The sequence below is a fragment of the Durio zibethinus genome, chromosome 13 (genome assembly GCF_047325235.1).
Source record: "Durio zibethinus cultivar Kanyao isolate XHJ-2024 chromosome 13, ASM4732523v1, whole genome shotgun sequence".
Classification (NCBI taxonomy): Eukaryota; Viridiplantae; Streptophyta; class Magnoliopsida; order Malvales; family Malvaceae; genus Durio; species Durio zibethinus.
In genome coordinates this window covers 10,935,631-10,959,228 of record NC_143174.1, presented here as the reverse complement: position 1 = coordinate 10,959,228, position 23,598 = coordinate 10,935,631, and the positions used below count along the sequence as shown (strand labels likewise).

The window sequence follows — 23,598 nt, the reverse complement described above, 5'->3', positions numbered from 1 at the left end:
ATGGCAAGCAAAGTGCCTGATCATGAGCCCAGAGAAGACGAAGAAGCCCCCATTTCCAATGATGAAGACACCGGACCTCAAGTTGACCCTATCGTCAAGCTCGAAGAAGTCGCTATCAGCACCGATGAGGAAAACGAAGATCCAATACTCAATTTGTTTGTAATTTTTGTTTTTTATATTTTTTTATTCAAATATTCTCTTATTTATCTACAAATTCGAATGATCTAAATGTCTATTATTTGTATTTTATTTGTTAGGAAGTCGAAGCTGTATCGATTTGATAAATATAAGAATCAATGGAAAAAGAGAGGTATTGGTACTGTGAAACTATTGAAGCACAAAAAGATTCTCAAAGTTTGCACTAATCATCTCGATTTGCTCTCTTTTTTCTTTTTCTTTCCATCAACGTATAATATATATATATAACTATTATGAATTTATTAATTTTATCAATAGTTATATATATAATATGTTGACACTCTTAGAAAAAATTTAAATTTGTTATTATAAATATGTTATATTTAACATACATGCAATACGACACAATTAATACATTTTAAACATTATAAAAAATAATACTATTAAATATGATTAATACTAGTACTTATAACATTTTTTTGATAATAACACAACTAGTTATGGTAATTTAAAATAAATTATATATTTTTAATTCTTATGATCATACGCATGATGTAAAGTAAATTATATAATCTTTTAGTGTTATACATTTCATTAAAAATAGATGTATTATTTTTAATTTTAAATATAATAATATTTTATTATGTGATTTAAAATAAAATATATAAAATAAATTATTGATATGTATATCTTATAATAATGATTTGTACAATATGTTATAACTTTAATTATTAATATAAATAAACAAACATATTATAAAAAAATTAAGGATCTTGGTTTTTTTTATTATTGTTTAATAAAATATATTTTTTGAGAAAAAAAAACAACATGGTTTGGGCCTTGGGGTTATGAGATTAATATAATAGGCTTATTTTCAAAAGTTAGGCTTGAGTTGGATTGTATCAAAGACCAAAGGATCAATAGGCCTAAAACCACCAAATGTCAAAAACACCCTTACCAAAACCATTATTTCTTACCCACGTTTCTTCAAATTTCAATCGAAAATTGATTGCAACTTTTTAAAACCCTTTCTTTAAAAAATAAATAAATAAATAAAAGTTCTCTAAAAACTTTCATCATCAATGGTGAAAGATCAATCACTTTTCATTTCAAAAGTCGTACTCAAGATTCAAATCTACCTTCTCGATGGAATCTAAGACGAGGAGCAATTATTGGCCTCTGGTTCCTTAATTTTTCAAAGCGACTATGAGGATGTCGTAATAGAAAGGTTGATTTCCAACATTTGCAGTTACCCTCTATGTAGGAACCTCTTATCGTTCGCACCTCATCAAAAAGGTCATTATTGAATTTTTATAAAATAACATAGAGTTTACAATTTACAAGAAACTAACATGTTTTGTTCCATCGACTGCCTAATTAATAGCCAAGCTTTCGCTGGGAGTTTACAAGAAGAGAGGTGTTCGATTTTGAATCATGAAAAACTTAATGAGATTTTGAATTTGTTTAGGGACTTGGATTTAGACGATGAGGGTTTTGGGAAGAATGGGGATTTAGGGTTTTCGAATTTGAGGATTAAAGAGAATGAGGAAATATAAGCTAGGGAAGTTTTGTTGGTGGGTCTTTCCAATGTTATTGAAGGCTACATTCCAAAAAAAGAATTGATTTCCAAGTCTTCACCTAAAAAAATTAGAAAAAATGAAAATGAGAATTTTTTCCCAATTATTCAAGTCATTATTTACAGTATTTTTAGATTAAAAAATGCTAAATTTTTATTGTAATGCTTGCTTCTAGTATTTCCAAGTTGAGTGATAGCAAAGGATATTTTTTTTATTAATAACGAGATTGACTTTACTAGTGCTATAATTATGAACAATGAGTATACGATTTCTAAGAATTCGGGTAGTTATACATAGAGTCAAAGAAAGAAGCGGAGTAGTATAAAAAAAGATATTGTTACTAATGAAATGATCTTCACTAGTGAAATAATAATGAATGATCAATATACTATTTTGAAGACACCTTCAGGGTGAAGATAGAGTTGTTCTAACTTAAAATTGAAAAAAAGTGGAAGGAAATGGAATTTATAAAGACATTGAGGATAAATGTTTGATATCAAGATCGTAATCTGCTTCAAGGGAAAAGGATTATAGCATTGTAGAATTGACTTCAACAAAAAAGTCTACTAGAGTAGTATGGATACAAGTAATGCTGAAGTAAAGAAGAAAGCCCATGCTGACAAGATAGCAACATTAAGTGAGACTGTGCTTAAATCTTCCCTTAAATCTACAAGAGTAAAGAAACTTAATCATTCTATTACTTGGGCTGATAATAAGAAAGTTGACAATGCTCCTAGTGGCAATTTTTGTGAAGTTAAAGAAATGGATATGCTGAAAGAAGATTCTAAAATGTGGCAGTGTAAAAAATGGTGATGATGATGATAATATGTTATGATTTGTATTAGCAAAAACTTGTGTTATTGCATTAAGTAAGGCAACAAAAGCTATGGCATTTAGAGATTCTGATGTCACTAATGCTGATAGGTTTTTATGTGCTTTCATTGAAATTAATATAGTTTGAATGCTGTATTTAATGACCATAACCCCACTTTGTCATAAAAAATATATGTATAGTTTTTGAAGTTGGGCTTATCATATTACCATGTCCAAGTGAGGTAGACAAGGAAAAACCTGTGAAGGATGTTGATGTGCTTGAACCAGAAGTAGCCTTTGTAAAGTGGCCAACAAAATCGAGGATTCCATGTTTTGATATATTTGACCTAGAGGACTCAAGGTTTGATGCTTCGCTAGAGGGTTTCAACTTGATTGTAAGTCTTATAGGCCTAACACATTACAATAGTATTTTTTTATTTTTTGATAGGATTAACAAAATTGCCATATTATTTTTGCATTTTCTACTTGTGTTGATTACCTCTCCTATTCTTTTTTATGTCCACTAATTGTCAAATTTTGCAACCATGTAGAATGCTCTTTTTGAATGTTTAACATCATTTTCTTTGGCTTATATCTATGAAAGAGATGAAACTTTCTCTAAAGAGTACCTAACAGTTAATGAGAAAGAATATCCACAGAAGTTGTCTTACAAGACGGGCAATCCTTTAAAATTAAAGAAACTCTTATTGGTTGTATTTCTCATGCTTTACCTACTAGTGTTACTAATCTCAGACTGCCAATACTAATATTTACTTTGGAGTAATGAGTGGTATTAATTTTGAATTTTTAAATGGTTAATCATATTGAAAAAAATTGATGATAATTCTGATTAAGACCTTAAGGACATTGAACTAGTTTATTTAAGAGGTTTATTATGATTGTAAGATCATTTTTCAAGCCATATCTCATTATTTTTGCTTATTAATAAAGCTTTTTTTACCAAAAAATTTCATTACACTTTGTATAATCTTGAGTTGAGTTGCTTCTGAATGTTCTTTAAATGTTCATTTATATAATGATGCCTACCGGACATAATGTCTTTTATGGAAGCGCTTCCAGCATTTAGAATGAAATTGTGGCAAGTAATTATTCTTCTATCTGTTAATGCTCTTTTTGTATCTAGAATACCTATCCTCACTCCACACATGACTAATGGGAGGACAATTCTTTATAAGGTGAGGCACTAAGTTTGTAAAGTTAGTCTTTTTGTATTGTTCAATGTAAAATTATAAGTTAAATTCTTGAAATGTTCAATGTAGTAACTAGAGCTTGATATGTAGATGACTGCTTAGGTGGTTGACATATGAAAAACAATAATTTTTGTGATATCATGATATGAATGATGACTACTGTCTTTGTTGGTTGCAAATAGGTGTTGGATGGTACCTAATTAGGTGTGGAAGAATATGAGGTTATGAAGGATTTCATAATACCACTTGGCCCAGCACTTTATTTCTTTGTATAAAGTGGTAGTTAATGTTAGAATGAAGTCATTACTCCTACTTTTACTGATGGTATTTGGATAATGTATATAACTCTCTTATTTTCTTTTCCTTCGAAATTGTCAAAAATTATTCCAAGGTGCACTCATGGACATCCCAAAACTATAATTAATTTTTTTTTGTCAATGTATGAAGGGAATATGGAAAGATGCTAGGTGAAGGATTGAACTCTCTAGTATTTTTATTTTATGTTTTATGGGTTCAATCTTAATTTTCACATATATATTTTATATGAATTATATTATTTTAGATTTGTTATTATTTACTCATTTTCCAAGTGGTAAGGCTTAAAAGTTATATTTAGTTTACGTTTCTACTTAGGTTTGGTTATAAATGTTCATGTTATTTTAAGTTTCTAAGAGGCTTAGATTATGAGATAAAGATATTGGTATTTTGATTTTGGAGATTGATATTTTTTATATCTAAGTATTCCATTATTGATATTTGAAGATTTCGGTTGAGAATTTAGATTATTCCTCAAGTATTTTGGTTTGAGACTACTTGTTCTTCATCATTATCATTTTGAGCTTAGAATCGTTTTTCTTTCCCACCCTATTAGCTACCATCTATGATGCAAAATCTTGGCACTGATATCTTCATATATATTCTTTTCTTTTATTGAAATAGGGGATTTGAGCGATGTTATTAATTATATATATCAATAGCAACATTTGCATGGTTTCTAGGCTTATCCCTTAATCTTGTTGAATTTTTCCCCCTGAACCTCCTATTTACTTAATGTGTTGTGTATTGACATTGTTGATTATTTTTTTGTCTCTAATAAGTATTGTTTGTTAATGAAAGCTTATTGTATACGTTGGAGGTTATTTCTTTTAATAAACCAGTAAAAGCCATGAGTTGTTTATTAATGGCACAAGTAGTTTTGATTTCACTATTCTTTCCTTTTCAAGTTTTGTAAGGAGTGAAGGAATTATACATGCTAAGAAATTCATCTGTATTTACAAGCTTAAACAAGAGCTTTTACTGAATTTTAGTAGGATGTAAGTTTCATCACTAGTTAAGGCAAACTGACTGTGTGTAATGTGAAGCTATTTTTTAGCAGAAAAAAACTGAAGTTACTTTCACAAGGACAGATTATGGGAAATTTTTTTTCAATGGCGTATTTTCTTTGAGAAAATAGTGCCTTTTGAATGCATAAATATGTTGGCAATGTTGAATATAATTTAAATTTAATTAATTAGATGTAAATGAGACATAATTTATCCTTGGTTAATAAAGATGAATATAAGTTGTAATTGTATTTGGCAAATAGCACGTGAAAACTATACTCTATAAGCCTTAGCAACTTATCTATAACATTTAGCCTATCGGTTTCTAAATTTTCTTTTCACATGCATTAAAACACATATCCTATTAATTTTTTTTTTTTGGATTTTTTAAGATATTTTTGGTAACAAACACATTAAGTAACTATTTCATAAAAAAATATAATGGGATTATTGAAAGTATTTTTTGTTAGAAATGCTTTCAATAATCTAATTTAAATTTTTTTTATATTATTCAAGGCATTTTTATTTAAAAACGCTTTAAATAATCACATCATAAAAATTTATAAAGAAATTATTAAAGATACTTTTTGTAAGAAACGTCTTAAATAACCTCTATTAAATTTTTTATAAGAAAATATTCAAGGGGTTAATAATAATAATAATAATAAAAAAGATCACTATGGGGTAAAGCTGCATTAATTGGGCACTAAATAATCACCACTATGCATTACCAAAGACCGCAAGCTATCACTTCAATATTTCACAACCACTGTACAGATCAATTTCACATTTAAATGTAAACTGGAAATTGTGGGCACTTGGGAGATTCAACCATGTAGAAGTTGACAAGTTCCTTGCTTGTGTATCCTAGTTTCCTAAGATATCAATAGGAACCCATTGTTGGCATGCCATATGGGGCCATTGGAGGCATCCCCATCCCACTCATTGGAGGTGATGGAGCAAAACTTCCACCCATTCCAGGTATTGCTGGCGCAGGTCAAGCAAGAGGCAGCAACTGGGTATACATATTCTTCAGGTGACCCAAAAACATGGGTATTAGTTCTTAGGAAAGAAGATTGGCGTCCATTACAGGCACCTCAATTGTCTAGTAAAAGTTATAATAATATTAATAAGAAAACTTGTAGTACGTGCAGTTCAATTGCCTTTTTGAAAATAAGCGCATCCAACGCATTTTAGAAAACAATATAGATTGCTCATTGTGCTTCTAACAGCATTCGAGTGATCACACTAATCTGAGTTGCTAAATTCTTTATATGGCAGGAAAATAACGAGAGTTTCTAGCTCATTTGCAGTGATGACTGATGAAAGTGCCTGCTTTCTTTTCTCCTTGCCAAGGTAGCATCGCCTCATATCAGCTATCAAGAAGCCAATAGTGACCATTAGGTGGTTTTCTTCCTAAGTTCTTATTCGAGGTTTAATTGACATCCTGAGACACGACGGATAGGTTCTGTGTGAGCAAGCACATGACAATGAAAGCAGTTAATTAGTTCTTGACCACGAGTAAAAGTGAGTAGTGACACCGAAAAGCACCCAAGAGTTTTGCAGTTCTTTCAAAATCTCCTACTTTGTAGCATGAAGAAAAGATATAACTGTTCCACAAGGAGGAAACACACCACTCCATCCCTATCCCTCTTTCTCCCTGAGAAAAATTTGAGAAAAATTTGTAGGCAAGAAATCGAAGAGATTTTGTATATAGCTTTACCTGCTGAGCAACCATGTCTTTCTCCTCCTCCTGTTTGGCCTTCACCTCTTTCATAGCTTCAATTTTATCCTTTATAAGTTCGTCCACTTTGCCTGTGTACTCCCATATAAACTTTATTGGGGAGAAAAAACCCAGAAAAAGAACCAAGCAAAAAGTTCGAGGATAACAACTTCAAAACTTAACAATTAGAACTAGTGACAGGGGGCGGAAATCACCTGCAAAAGATTTGGAAAGGCAAAATCAATCATATTATTCACCCAGGCAAGCTCAAGAGCAACATCTGGCCAGATTACGTCATAACAAACAAAGAGGCACGCCGCAAAACACTCTTTCCTTCCCACATTAGACGACATGAAAATTTAGAATAGTGAGTGGACTCAACTTTAGTAATTTCCTATATAAGACAAACAGAAAAAAAGGGTGAAAGTAGGCCCGTCTAGCACACGCATGCATGAAAAAAAAGAATAGAAAAAATACCTGCTCGATGAAATAGACAAGCAATTCCTCCGCAAGTTCCCGATCACCAGACTGTGGACACGTTTCCATGGCATCTCTGTAATGATTGTCCTTCTTTGACAACACAATAGACTGCTTCCATCTCCCTGCCTTCTTATATATATAAGCAGCAACACGCCTCATCTCAAGAAGTTCGTGCTTCTCAATCTGCTCATACAAACCATTCTCACTTGTAAAACAATCCCAGTCTTGGTACTTTAAAACAACTAAAGTTTAACACAACACACAAAATAACTAAGGTAGAACCTCTCACCTTCTGAGCAAGGCCTATCTGATCAAAGTTATCATGCAGATCTATAGATTCACAAAGCCTGTCAGAGTCCTCCTCCTCTACATGAATCTCGTTCAGAGCTTCATTCACAGCAGCTACGTTGTTGCTCCGAACTGCAACCATGTATGGCTTAACAAGACGCAAGTGCAGCCTGAAACTCAATGAATTGCAAGCATAATTAAATAATAATAGGCAGAACTCTCTCCATGCATTATTTTTCTCTAAAAAGAAGAGAAGAGGATAAAAAATTTACAAAGAACAGCACGAGGCAACCCCTATCACATCCTAAGAGATGCACATACCTTCGTCATTACATCCACAACACGTGTGTGGTCAACACACCGGGCAAGTACATTGAGAACATCATCGATAAGATCAGGATGTTCTTGCAAGTAGAAATGCACAGCCTTGTAATAGAGTTCAACATTTGCAACTTTGGCAATAATATCTTTAAAATGCATGTGATCCCATGCTTCTGGAGAGTGGTTCATTATGGTGGTTGCTGCATTGTCAAACTCATCATACTGCACATACAAATATGTTAGTTCCTTCCAGTGCTGCTGCTTATCACAAGCTCTAATAAGCTTTGGAATGTTCAGACGAGTTGAGAAAAGTTTAATATGCTCCATAAGCTTCTCTGGACGGTATCTTGCATACAAGCCCTCAATACATCGGAACATGTTGTTTGTATATAGATAATGAGTGAGATCCCAAACAAAACCAAAACGATCGCAAACATTAATCAAAGGCCGTGCATCTGGAAGCTTGGCTTCCATTAGAAAGTTCTTGGTCTTTTCAGCATCATAAAAGTTTGATTCCCGAGTCACGCATTCTACTTCCTTTATTTGTCCAGTTTTTGCTGCCGCTTCAATGTATTTGAAGTGGATATCAGGATCCTCACTATCCCAAAAGGAAAAAAGAATTAGAAAGTTAATATAAAGGAGATGTATAACGCTAAAATCATATCTTCCTTGTTATATATATTAAAAAGGAAAAAGAAGAACCAGTAGCACAAGTATGAACCCAAGATAAAGCATAATCCTTCATAGGACTTGAACTGCTCAAAGAGTTTTATACACGCATCAACTCATCACAGTGTTCCTTTGCAGTCTGCAAAATAATGTCTATAAACATCATACAAGGAGCAAAGTTACCAATGACTGCAGTAATGAACTGATGCTTTACCTGTACAATAATCTGAAGATTTCCCCGTAAGATTGACCCTAGATGATTTTTCATACATTCAAGAGCCCATTCTCTAGAAAGGATTCCAAAGAACTCAACAAGGGCCTGAGAAGCATCATGTCGAAGAATTAGTTAAATAAAAAGTTTACACATGAAAAACATTTTGAGCATTTTAGCATTAAAACCTGGGAATCAATGGCATGTGTATTCACAATGACACGTTTCATATCAGGCAACTCTGTATAATGCTGCACAAAAAATAATTTTCTTTACAGTCCAAGAAACTGATCAGCCATCTTAACAAGATATTAGGCACATGATTTTAAAGGCATTTTACCTGAAGGGCTCGTATGTACAGACCAGCTCTTTCACAAAGTTGGCCATTACGTGGACGATCATAATGACTAAACATACCATTTGCCAATATTGCATCAGCAACATTTGGAAAAGTCACTAGATTGATTTCCAAAACCTGAATAGAGTAGATCACGAAACTGATATGGTAACGGCATCAAAGATAGCGATAAAAATTACAGCAAGAGAGAAAGAGAGGAGAAAGCTCACCTTCGTTTGAAGGTATCCATGTTCTGGTAAATTTGGCTTTAGCACATCCAACAAAAAAGCAGTTGCATCACGGATCAAGTTCCTCTGAAATTTAAAGATACATCTCTTATTTTTTCCTTCAAACAAATTTAAAGATGCTGAAAAGAAAACAATGAAGGTGAAGACTTTCACTCTAGTTTCAAAGCCTGAATTGTTTTCATGATTGCTTTTGCTTTAAAACATGTGCATTTAAGCACTCAAAAGTAAAGCAAGACCAAGCAAACCTGAAGGAAAAGATCTGTTATTGTGTTATAATCAACCGGACAACCACCCTCCGTTTGGGACATCATCAAAGCAAAATTAACAGCACCCTGGCATTAAAAAGGTTATGCAAGCACCAAAGTTAAGACAGTTTCTAACACTACAAAAGGTCAACTGCATAAAAAGACCTGAAACATAGGAGCTGAAAACACACCACCAAAAATTGTAAATGCAAACAAATGGGCATACCACTGGATCTGTCCTCAAAATTGTTTGCAGAAGGAATAATAGTCAGGGTTGTATCCAACCTGCATCAATGTCAGTGACACTATTAGTAATTGCAGAAGCTTTTACCTTATAATGATTGATTGCAGAACTGTAAAGCACATACCTGCTTTGAGTAAGTTAGAGTCTTGTCAAATTCCCTCCTCTCAGCAAATGCTGCAACAACTGTAGGAGTTGCCCTTGCTTTGATGTATATTTTCAGTGCAAGATCATTATCTACTGTCTACGAAAAAGAAAAGAAATAGACACCTCAGTAGATGGAAGGCCAAAAGACATAAAAATAGTCATTTTCCATCCATTTGGTGATGCACACTGACCCACCACCACCCTAGTTAACGTCATAAAAATCCCCAAAAAGTTTTAACTTCCTGACTCTCAATGTGGAATCCTACAATAACATAAGACTACATTGGAAGAAATATTTCATATACACTAAAAGAGGGACCAAAGCATCAAAAAAGATCCATGGGCTTTAAATTATAACCTTCACAAGATCTCCAAGCTCCTCACTGCACTCAAGCTTGTCATCTGCCAACCAATTCTCTAATAAATTGTTTTTATTTCCGGTTTATGACAAGGCGTGATAATTCCAGTGACTCAAAAGCATTAAGTTTTCCTCTAGTCAACAAGGTTCCAAAATACTGCAATAATGGAGGAGTTTGCCCAGCTTCAACAAGAACACTTTGCAACATATGAACATAAGCATGATATGACCTTCACCATCCAAGCTTTCAAAATAAGAACAGAAATAATTTTGAACTTTGGAAGGAGCACTCTTTATGAAGATTGAAATGGAAAATTGCCAAGGTTTTGCTCAATTGGAAGAGCAAAAACTAATACCAATGAAAACATTCATACATTCATCCATGCATACATACTATTGAAAAACTAAGAAATAAAATTGTGTAAAAAACTAAGAGTAAAACTGAATGTATATTGAAAAACTGCTCCTCAAGAATTATACAAGTACCTTAGGTTTATATATAACTAATTAGGGATTAAACTAAGAAACTAAATCTTCCTAAAAATTGATCCCTATAATTAAAGGATTGACTATCATAATATTCTATCTTTAATTTTAGAGATGCAAATTCTCAATTTTAAGGATACAAATATATATATATTACGATCAACAGATTACAATCAACTACACAGATTACAACCAATTGTAACTAAATGTTTTTCCATACTCCCCATCAAGTTGGTGAATAGGTGTTGTCCATTCCCTGCTAGGAAATAATTTCTTAAAATGTTGCATTGCTAAGACTTTTAGTCAACCATCAACAAGTTGACCTTTGATTGATACATATGATGTGCAAATTTACCCACTATTTAGTTTTTCCTTTATAAAGTGCCAGTCTACTTCAATGTGTTTTGTTCTGTCATGTTGAATAGGATTGTGTGCAATACTTATTGCAAACTTGTTATCACAGTAAAGTCTTATTGGTCCATCCCATTTGATCTTCAAGTCTTCTAGGATAATCTTTAACCATAATAGTTTTCAATTTTTTTAAGCCATTGCTCTAAACTCTACTTTAGCACTTGATCTTGCCATCACATTTTGTTTTTTACTCCTCCAAGTTACAAGATTACTACCTAAAAAAGTACAATAGCCTGAGATAGATATTTTATTGTCAAACTACATAATCAGTATCTATATATGCCTCCAGTAACAACCTCGAATTTTTTTTGAATAAGATACTCTCCTAGGATTAGCCTTCAAATAATGTAGTACATAGTAGATAGCCTGTAAGTGCACTTCTTAAGGACTATGCATAAATTGACTTTTCACACTTACAACAAATGCTATGTCAGGTCTAGTGTATGAGAGATAAATAAATCTTTCAACTAATCTCTAACACATCTCCCTATCTACAGCAACATTGTTGTTAGCTTCTCCAAGTTTATGATTAGGATCTATAGCGGTACTTACATGTTTACATGCGAGCTTCCTAGTTTTCTTCAAAAGATCCATCACATATTTCTATTATGAGATGAAAATATCATGCTGTGAGTGAGCTACTTCAATTCCTAAGAAGTACTTCAATCTCTTTAGCTCTTTTATCTCAAATTCTCTGATCAAATACTGTTTTAGAGATTTTTTTCTCTTTTTTATTATCTTCGATTACAATTATATCATCAACATATGCTAATAGAACTGTGACTTTCTTTGAATCTGAGTGTTTGATAAACAGTGTATGACCCCTTTGACTCTGTTTATATCCCATTGCTAATATCACCTTGACAAATCTTCTCCTGAAGATAAGGTTGAGTAACAAAATGATTTATTTTCTTTAAAAGTGACATCTACAGACATATAATTTTTTAGTTGAAGGGTGATAACACTTATACTCTTTCTGAGTAAATAAATATCCCATCAAAATGCACTTAATTACTTTAAATCCAATTTCCCCCTATTGTGACTGTGAACATAAACAAATGATGTACAACTATATATCCTAGGTGTGAGGTTGTTTGTTGTATTAAAGTTGGGATAGAATTGTGAAAGTAATTCTATAGGAGTTTTCAATCCCCAAACCCTTAAAGGTAACCTATTTATAATATGTGTGGTAGTAAGAACAACTTCCCCCAATAGGATTTGGGTACGTTTGCTTGAACAAGTAAAGCTCGAGTTATAGCTAGTAAATGACTATTTTTTTTCTCTGCCATTCCATTCTATTGTGGAGTATTAACATAAGATGACTCATGAATAATCACTTTCTTTTGATAATAGGTAGATAAACTCTGGTTGAAATAGTTTCTTGCATTATCATACCTAAATCTCTTGATTTTCACCCTAAATTGATTTTGGATCATGTTTTATAAGCTTAAAAATATACTATTCACATTTAATTTGAATTTGAGTTAAAATATCCAAGAAATCTTGGTACAATCATCTATGAAAAAAAAACCAACTTGCACTTAAAATATTAAAAATTGTAGAAAGACCCCATATGTCACTATGAATTAAGTAAAAAAGAGTAGAACTTCTTTTATTGCTAATTGGAAAAGACATACGTCTATACTTTGCAAGTTCATAAACATCACAATGAAAATTTTTGGCATTTAATCTTTTGAACAAAAAAGGAAACATGTTTTTCAAAGTTCCAAAAGAAAGATGTCCAAGACAAAAATGATAAAGCCAGACTTTATCTTTATGGGGAGATTTTTCAGAAAAAAATGACAAAGGTAAACTATTCTTGACATTACTTGTGTTGTTTAATGTCTCAAAATAGTATAATCTATCCTTATCCTTAGCAAGTCCAATCTTCTTATCTGAACTTTGGTCTTAAAATTCATAATAAGAAGGATAAAAAATCACTTTGCAGTTTATATCTTTGATAAGTTTTTATATAGATATCAGATTAGTAGACAATCCAGGAACATGAACAATATTTTTAAGAACAAACGAGGGATTAATTTGAACATCTTCTAATCTTGTTACTATAGTAAGTGAACCATCTGCAATAATAACTTTCTTATTACTAAGACACGAGGTATATGTACTAAACTTCTATGAGAAATGTGTCATATAGTTTGTGGCTCATAAGTTTATGACTTAAGAACTCATAATAGGTTTAACTGAGATATTTAATCTATAAGAATCAAAAGTTTTATCTTAACTAGAATCCTTACCCAAAGAACATACCCCAGTAGGCTTTTCAAAGGTTTTCAATAGGCTTCTCAGCTTCTCAATCTCTTTTCTATCCAACTCTTCTTGTTTTTTGAGACATATGTAGTATTTCGATGATTTTTTTAATTGACACTTACTTAAATTGGGTGTGGTGATATCTTTTTTAAACTGAAACAAGTATTAAGATATAACTAGAAATGACTTTTAGCAATGAAGGCTAAATAAAGAAAAAATAAAATGGCTATAAAGGTCTTAATAGGGTTCAACAATAAAGGCCTCAACAGGGTTCGACAATAAAGGTAAAAAATAGAAGTCAGCAATTAAGGCTGAAAATTTTACTTTTCAAGAAGAGCCTAAAGCTCTGATACCATGTTGAAAAATTAAAAACTAAAATTATATGAAAAACTAAGAGTAAAATTGAATTTGTATTGAAAAATTGCTCCTCAAGAATTATACAAGTACCTTAGATTTATTTACAACTAACTAAGGGTTAAACTAGAAAACTAAATCTTCCTAAAAATTGATCCCTATAATTAAGAGATTGACTACCCTAATATTTTATCTTTAATTCTAGAGATACAAATTTTTAATTTTAAAGATATAAATATATACAGATTATAATCAATAGATTATAATCAATGATTCATATTACAACCAATTGTAACTAAATATTTTTTCACACATACATACCTAGAATTTGGCAACAATATCCAGGGTATGGAGAATTCCCTGAGGTGATTCTATAGCAAGTTCTGTAGCCTCTTTGTACTTTGTTTGTGAAAATAGCTTTTAAAACCGCTGGACCGCCTAAGCACAAAGATGGTTAAAATCTTCAAAATATGGTAAAGATACATGGTATGTATAAACAAGTAGCAGGAAATCTACTGTTAATGACTTGGTTGAGAATTAGACACAAACCCAAAAACACATCATCAATAAACAAAGGTAACTTAATGTAGGATTGAAAAGATACTATTTAACTATATTCAAGTTTAAATTTTCCTTTTAAAATCAACTAGTAGTTAGTTTAGTTGCCTGATGTGCTAGATTACAGCTTGACACATGAAAAGATCACAAAGATAAGCATTTATGCTAGGGAAAATCAGTGTCAAGTGACGTACTTCAAAATAAGAATTATTGAGAGTGTGAATGAAAATGCAAAACCAATGTTCAATTACTAGGTTTTCTACACCAGAAAGATTCCCCCTTTTGGCAAAATTTACAGCAAGTTCTAGACTGTTCAACTGTAAGCCTCGAATGACAATTTAATATAAAACTAGTGAACTACATAACAGTTCATAGTAACCATAAAGGAAAACATTTTAATAGCTCCAAATACATGATTTTTCTTACCTGGCCACTAATAAAAGGTATAATTATAGCTTTATTGACACTGAAAAGCAAAACCTGGCCTTGCCTATTTATTGCATAAAAGCCACAAATGGTTGAAGCCTCTGTTGTCAAGAATATACGATCTAGACTAATCTGATTTTGGTAAACTGTAGTAGCTATCTCAAGGTTATACATAGAAAGAAGTCTTTGCTTTCTGGTCACATATATTAGACCATACTTTTAAGATATTTGCCAAAAAAAAACATTTAGCACCCTTATTTTAGAGAAATAATTAAAGCTGTATATAATAGAATGGTCAATAAATGCTTAAAACCATACCTGCATAGACACAAGAATGTCATCAACAAAATCTAGAAGAAAGAATAAATCAGCTTGTTTTTTTGTGAATGAAGGTTTGTCTGATGACAAGTTTCAAGATCAGTACCCAAAATATTTAGCAAAAACATCATGGAATAACATAATACCAAAGTTTGATTTTATAAAGCATGACATACATGCATCTAACCATGTAATAATCGAAATGGTGATAAGTAATAAATTCTACATGTGCATGTGTCTTTTTATACATGAAAAAAGATGCCAATAGGAAAAAAATGTGACCAAACTGAGCACCAAGTTCAATGACATGTAACTTAGATGTTATTTGTCCAGCATTGAATGACTTTTATTGTAAAAAAAAAAAGAGTTGAAGGGTTTTCATTCCTAAACACCTATTTAAAAAATAAATTTTAAAAGAATACAGATTTTAAGTAAAGAAAATGAAAGAAAAAATAAATTTTTTAGGTAGAACCGCACTTTAAATGTGGCAAATGATGCAGAATGTCCTTCAAGAGCGTGGCTGCACTGCTGATCCATAAAAAAAAGTTGCATATTCCATTTGACCGATTGTGGCCTCTGCAGCAAGATTGGGAATTAAAAAAAAAACAATTATAACAAATAACACATCATTTCATGGCATGAAACATTATGTTATTATCCAATAAAAAAAGTAGTGCATATGAAGTGAATCCATTTTTGCTACATTCACCACTAAAAAATATGTAACACACAAGCAAACATAGTTCAGCAAGCTTAATAACTATCAAATACAAGAAGTTTAAAACTAAAACAAGCACTCTAAAACTATATTAGATTCTAGTATCTGATGCGCTTTGTAAGAAATAAAAGCATTATAATCCAATCAATATGACTAAATTTCATAAGAGATCAAGAGAATAAGAATGCCATGCATATGAGATACCTAAAGAGAACCAGGGGCAATTCCGATCAAGACTAATCACTTTTCATTGGAATCACATTTATAGTCATTGATTTGATTATTAACTAGATTAGCTGTTCGCTCAAACATCTTGATAGGCTTAGATTCACCTTTTATGTGAAATGCAACAGAAGGAAAAAAAGAATGCAACAAATTAATTATAGACCTAAATGATAAATAATACTAACATGAAGACAAAATGCATAGCTAGCAAAAAGAAAATTACAAAAGATAACTCACCTTTAATTGACCAATGATATGCTGCAGTTTGGATTACCAAAGCTAGCTTCTATTTAGTTAATTGCTCAGATATGTAGTTGTTTTGTTCTAGGAGTCCGAAATTTTATACTTGCTATCTTTCCTCCCTTATTGTATAACAAAGTATTCTTTATGGTTAAAATTTTCCAATATTTTCTTTTTAACAAATGAATTATTTTTAATCTTTTTTTTATTGCACTTTTTAAAAATTAACTCTAAGTTCATTTAGACTCTACTTTGTTTAATATGTATTATAATTTTTGCACGTTTTGTGAAGTTACTATGCCCAGGTGGTAAATAATGCTCTGTCTAAATGAATTATGTTTGAGGTGCTGTAGAGTTGAAAATACCCTTGCCGACTATGTTAAAACATTAGTGCAAGTTGGGTAAAGATTCTGATTGAATAACAATTGAATAACTCAATTTAAAGTAAGGATGATTAAGTGTAATATTGCAAATCCAATACCAAAAGACAAAAAATGATTTGACAATATGCTTAAATACCATTAGACTTATTGGATTGATTCATTTTTTTCTTTTTCAATGGAAACCTTATTTCACTAAAAAAAAAAAAACCTAATTCGTGTAACAATATCCCAATCTGCTCCTTAGCCAATAAAAGACTACTCCCCAATAAAATAAAGCCACCTCACCACCCAAACACTCTTCTTTCCCTCATTATTGTCGAAACCGTATGTGTCCTTTCAATGCCTTCCCGCAATAAAAAACAAACAATTTTTTTTCTCTAGGGTTGGCAACGGGTTGGATCGATGTGAGTTTTTACTCGCCCCAAACCCGACCGAACCTTATATTCATAAAATTCGAACCCGATTTGATCTAAAAATTTTTTTATTTGTTTCATACCCAAACTCAACCCGACCCGATATTGTATAAATTGTACTCGACCCAACCCGACTCAAAATTAATAAAATTTTATTTTTAAAATATAAAACATTATTTTTTAAAATATAAATATTTAAATATATAATTATATAAATATATATATAAATAATTAAAAAATAATTTTTATATAATATCAGGTCAAGTCGGGTCGGGTTTGCCTAAAAGCTGACTCGACCTTGATTTTTTTTAACATTACTTGACCTGACCCCCACTTATAAACCTTGATATAAACCTTGAAAGTCCTCTTATGCTTCAACAGCTTCACAACCCCCACTTTCGATGATGAAGACACTGGAGCTCAAGTCGACCCTATCATCAAGCTCAAAGAAGTCACTATTAGCACTGACGAGGAAAATGAAGATCCAATACTCGATCTATCTATAATTTTCTCTTTTTTATATTTTTGATTCAAACATTCTCTGATTTATATACAAATTCGAATGATCTGAATATCTATTATTTTTATTTTATTTGTTAAGAAGTCGAAGCTGTATTGATTTGATAAATAGGGGAATCAATGGAAAGAGAGAGGTGTTGGTATTGTGAAGCTGTTGAAACATAAAAGGACTTTCAAGGTTTGCACCCATCATCTTGGTTTGCTCTCTTCTTTAATTTTCTTTTCATCAACTTATAATATATATATATGTATATATATAACTATTATGAATTTATTAGTTTTATCAATAGTTTTATATTTATATATATAATATGTTGACACTCTTAAAAAAATTTAAATTTGTTATTATAAATATGTTATATCTATCTTACATGCAATACGACACAATTAATACATTTTAAACATTATAAAAAATAATACTATTAAATACGACTAATACAAGTACTTATAACAATTTTTTGATAATAACACAACTAGTTATAATAATTTAAAATAAATTATATATTTTTAATTCTTATGATCAAACACATGATGTAAAGTAAATTATATAGTCTTTTAGTGTTATACATTTTATTAAAAATAGATGTATTATTTTTAATTTTAAGTATAATAATATTTTCTAATGTGATTGAAAATGAAATATATAAAATAAATTATAGATATGTATATCTTATAATAATGATTTGTATATTAGATTATAACTTAAATTATTAATATAAATAAACAAACACATTAAAAAAATTAAGGATCTTGGTTTTTGTTTATTATTGATTAATAAAATATATTTTATAAGAAAGAAAAATAGCATGGTTTGGGCCTTGGGGTTATGAGATTAATATAATACGCTTCTTTTCAAAAGTTACGCTTGAGTTGGATTGTATCGAAGACCAAAGGATCAATAGGCCTAAAATGATCAAATGTCAAAAACACCTTTACCAAACCCATTATTTCCTACCCCTACTTCTTCAAATTTCAACCGAAAACAAACTGTAACTTTCTAAAACCCTTTCTCTAAAAAAATAAATAAACAAATAAATAAAAGTTCTCCAAAAAAATTCACCATCAATGGTGAAAGATCAATCACTTTCCATTTTAGAAGCCGTACTCTAGATTTAACTCTACCTCTTCGATGGAATCCAAGATGAGAAGCAACTATTAGCCTTTGGTTCCTTAATTTCTCAAAGCGACTATGAGGATGTCGTAACGAAGAGGTTGATTTCCAACACTTGTGGTTACCTTTTATGTGGGAACCCTTTATTGTCCACACCTTATCGAAAAGGTCGTTACCGAATCTCTTTAAAAGAACACTGAGTTTAAGATTTGCAAGAAACTAACATGTTTTGTTTCATCAACTGCCTAATTAATAGCAGAACTTTTGCTAGTAGTTTACAAGAAAAGAGGTGTTCAGTTTTGAATCATCAAAAAATCAATGAGATTTTGAGTTTGTTTAGGGACTTGGATTTGGACGACGAGGGTTTTGGGAAGAATGGGGATTTAGGGTTTTCAAATTTAAGGATTAAGGAAAATGAAGAAATAAAAGCTGAGGAAGTTCTGTTGGTGGGTCCTTCTAATGCTATTGAAGGCTATGTTCCATAAAAATGAATTGATTTCCAAGCCTTCACCTTCAAAATTATAAAAAATGAAGGTGAGAATTTTTTTCCCAATTATTCAAGTCATTATTTATAGTATGTTTAGATTAAAAAATGTTGAATTTTTATTGCAATGCTTGCTTCTAGTATTTCCAAGTTGAGTGATAGCAAAGGATATTTATTTTGTTAATAACGAGATGGACTTTACTAGTGCTATAACTATGAACAATAAGTATACCATTTCTAAGAATCCAAGTAGTTATACACAAAGTGAAAGAAAAAAGCCAAGTAGTATGAAAAAAGATTTTGTTACTAATGAGATGGACTTCACTAGTGAAATAATCATGAATGATCAATACCCTATTTTGAAGACACCCTCAGGGTTGAGACAGAGTTATTTTAGCTTAAAATTGAAAGAAGTGAAAGGAAAAGAAATTTGTAAAAACTTTAAGGATAAATGTTTGATATCAAGATCATCATTTACTTCAAGGGAAAAGGATTCCAACATTGTAGAATTGACTTTAACAAAAAAGTCCATCATAATAGAATGGATACAAATAGTGCTGAAGTAAACAAGAAAGCCAATGATGACAAGGCAGTAGCATCAAGTGAGACTTTGCTTAAGTCTTCTCTTAAATCTGCAGGAGCAAAGAAACTTAATCACTTTGTTACTTGGGCCAATAATAAAAAACTTGACAATGCTCTTAGTGGCAATCTTTGTGAAGTTAAAGAAATGGATACACTGAAAGGAGATTCTGAAATATGTGACAGTGTAGAAAATGGTGATGATGATGATAATATGTTGTGATTTGTATCAATAGAAGCTTGAGCTATGCCAACAGAAGCTGTGGCATATGGAGATTCTAATGTCACTGATGTTTATAGGTTTTTGTGTGCTTTCATTTAATTTAACATAGTTTAAATACTGTATTTAATAACCATAACCCCGTTTTGTCATAAAAAATATGTAGAGTTTCTGAAGCTGGGCTTATCATATTGCCATGTCCAAGCGAGGTAGACAAAGAGGAGCCTATGAAGGATGTTGATATGCTTGAACCAGAAGTAACCCCTGTAAAATGGCCAACAAAATCAAAGATTTCACGTTCTGATATGTTTGACCCAGATGACTCATGGTTTGATACTCTACCAGAAGGTTTCAATTTGACTGTAAGCTTATGGGCCTAACAACATTACCATAGTATTTTTTTTATTTTTTGATAAGGTTAACAACATTGCCATATTATTTCTACATTTCTACTTATGTTGATTGCCTCTCTTATTCTTTTTTATGTGCATCAGTTGTCAAATTTTGCAACCATGTGGAATGCTCTTTTTGAATGTATAACACCATCTTCTTTGGCTTATATCAATGGAAGAGATGAAACTTTCTCTAAAGAGTATTTAACAGTTAATAGGAGAGAGTATCCATAAAAGATTATTTTACGAGATAGGCGTTTCTTTGAAATTAAAGAAACTTTTACTAGCTATATTTCTCATGCTTTACCTACTATTGTTACTAATCTCAAACCGCTAATACCGATATCTACTTCAGAGCAAGGGGTGATACTAATTTTGAATTTTGAAATGGTTAATAATATTGAAAAAATTGATGATAATTCTTATTAGGACCTTAAAGACATTGAACTAGTTTATTTAAGAGTTTTATTGTGATTGTAAGATCATTTTTCAAGCTATATCTCACTACTTTTGCTTATTTATGAAAGCTCTTTTTACCAAAAAATTTCATTGCACTCTGCATAATCTTAAGTTGAGTTGCTTTGAAATGTTGTCTAAATGTTCATTTATACAATGGCACCTACTAGACACATTGTCTTTTATGGAAGCACTTCTAGCATTTATAATGAAACAGTGGCAAGTAATTGTTTTTCTGTTTGTTGATGCTCTTTCAGTATCTAGAATACCTGCCCTCACTTCATACATGACTAATGGGAGGACAATTCTTTATAAGGTGAGGCTCTAAGATTGTAAAGGTAGTCTCTTGGTATTATTCAATGTAAAATTATAAGTTGAATTCTTGAAATGTTCAATGTAGTAACTAAAGCTTGATATATATGATGACTGCTTAGGTGGTTGACATGTGAAAAACAATAACTTTTGTGATATCATGATATGTATGATGATTGCTATCTTTGTTGGTTGCAAATACGTGCTGGACGGTGCCCAATTAAGTGTGGAAGAATATGAGGTTATGAAAGATCTCATAATACCACTTGATCGAGCACCTTATTTCTTTGCACAGAGTGTTGGTTAATGTTAAAGCGACGTGATTACTCCTGCTTTTACTGATGATATTTGGATAATGTATATAATTCTTTTTTTTTTCTTGGAAGTTGTCGAAAATTATTCCAAGATGCATTCATGGACATCCCAGAACTATAATTAGTTTGTTTTTGTTAATGTATGAGGGGAATATGAAAATATGCTAAGTGAAAGATTGAATTCTCTAGTGTTTTTATTTTATATTTTATGGGTTCAATCTTAATTTTTACATATATATTTTATATGAATTAGGTTATTTTAGATTTGTTATTGTTTTACTCATTTTCCAAGTGGTAAGGCTTAAAAGTTATATTTAGTTTACGTTTCTACTTGGGTTTAGTTATAAATGTTTATGTTATTTTGAATTTCTAGGAGGATTAGATTATGAGATAAATATATTGGTATTTTGATTTTAGAGATTGATATTTTTGATATTTGAGTGTTCTATTATTGATATTTGAAAATTTCGATTGAGAATTCATATTATTCCTTAAGTATTTTGGTTTGAGACTACTTTTTCTTCATCACTATCATTTTGAGCTTAGATTTGGTTTTCTTTCCAACCTATTAGCTACCATCTATGATGCAAAATTTAGGCACTGATTTCTTCATATAGATTTTTTTCTTTTTTTGAAATAGAGGATTTGAGCAATGTTATTAATTATATATATCAATAGTTGCATTTGTTTGGTTTCTAGGTTTATCCCTTAATCTTGTTGAATTTTCTCTCCCGAACCCTTTATATACTTAATGTGCGGTGTATTGACATTGTTGATCATTTTTCAATCTCTGATAAGTATTGTTTGTTAATGAAAGCTTATTGTATACGTTGGAGGTCATTTTCTTTTAATAAACCATTAAAAGCCACGAACTGTTGATTAATGGCACAAGCAATTTTGATTTTACTATTCTTTCCTTTTCAGGTTTTGTAAGGAGTGAAGGAATTATACATGCTAAGAAATTCAGCTATATTTACAAGCTTAAACAAGAGCTTTTATTGAATTTTAGTAGGATACAAGTTTTATCACCAGTGCAGGCAAACTAAATATGTGTAATGTGAAGCTATTTTTGAGTAGAAAAAACTGAAGCTACTTTCTCAAAGACAAATTATGAGAAATTTTATTTCAACGGTGTATTTGCTTCGAGAAAATAATGTAGTTTAAATGCATAAATATGTTGGCAATGTTGAATATAATTTAAATTTAATTAATTAGATGTAAAGAAGACATAATTTATCCTTGGTTAATAAAGACGAATATAAGTTGTAATTGTTTTTGGCAAATAGCAAGTGAAAACTATACTTTGTAAGCCCTAGCAACTTATCTTTCACTCATATATAACTATCTAATTTAGTTTATCAACCTGAAGGATAATAAAATAACGAAGATATCTATTCAATCCATTCAGCTTATTTTATAGAATGAAAGGAATAGGGAAAAGAAAAGTTTATATTTCAACGAATCGCATGTAGAGATATTGATAAAACACATAGAGTTAATGGTATTTCATAACTAATCGATTGAGCAGTAGCTCACAGACCACCTAAAAAGGAATATTTATTATTTGATCCATATCCTGACATAAGAAGTCCAACAGGAGCAATACTTGAAATGGCTATCGGTTTACAAATTTTCTTTTCCCATGCATTAAAACACATACCCCATTAATTTCTTTTAGGATTATTTAAGATATTTTTGATCAAAAACACATTAAGTAACTATTTCATAAAAATTTATAATGGAATTATTAGAAGCATTTTTTTGTCAAAAATGACTTCAATAATCTTATTAAAATTTTTTTTGAGATTAGTTAAGGTGTTTTTATTTAAATAATCACCTTATAAAAATTTATGAAAAAATTATTTAAGGCGTTTTTTGTAAGAAACACCTTAAACAACCTCTATTAAATTTTTTGTAAGAGATTATTTAAGACATTTTTAGGCAAAAATGCATTTAATAATAATAAAAAAAAGGTCTAGAACTATTTAAGGCATTTTTGACAAAAAAATGCTTTAATGATCCCTTACATTTCTTTCCAAAAATGGCCTAAATAATCACCTTACAAAAATTTATTAGAGAATT

General features: G+C 30.9%; 3 pseudogenes across 1 annotated transcript; 2 read left to right on the top strand and 1 right to left on the bottom strand.

Annotated features, from left to right (window-relative positions):
* On the top strand, window positions 1–4,176 carry LOC111304038 (putative RNA polymerase II subunit B1 CTD phosphatase RPAP2 homolog; annotated as a pseudogene).
* Window positions 4,177–5,746: 1,570 nt separating this feature from the next.
* Window positions 5,747–15,726, bottom strand: LOC111303982 (clathrin heavy chain 1-like; annotated as a pseudogene). Its single transcript, XR_016326448.1, has 21 exons — window positions 15,628–15,726; window positions 15,433–15,542; window positions 15,139–15,230; window positions 14,833–15,048; window positions 14,658–14,723; window positions 14,173–14,286; window positions 10,330–10,531; window positions 9,952–10,068; window positions 9,810–9,868; window positions 9,584–9,670; window positions 9,321–9,404; window positions 9,094–9,228; window positions 8,942–9,004; window positions 8,726–8,861; window positions 8,576–8,657; window positions 7,854–8,471; window positions 7,554–7,722; window positions 7,263–7,447; window positions 7,000–7,123; window positions 6,785–6,895; window positions 5,747–6,091 (listed from the first exon to the last, which is right to left on the bottom strand). The product of XR_016326448.1 is annotated as a clathrin heavy chain 1-like (transcript).
* A 2,972-nt stretch (window positions 15,727–18,698) lies between these two features.
* On the top strand, window positions 18,699–22,562 carry LOC111303981 (putative RNA polymerase II subunit B1 CTD phosphatase RPAP2 homolog; annotated as a pseudogene).
* Window positions 22,563–23,598: the final 1,036 nt, after the last annotated feature.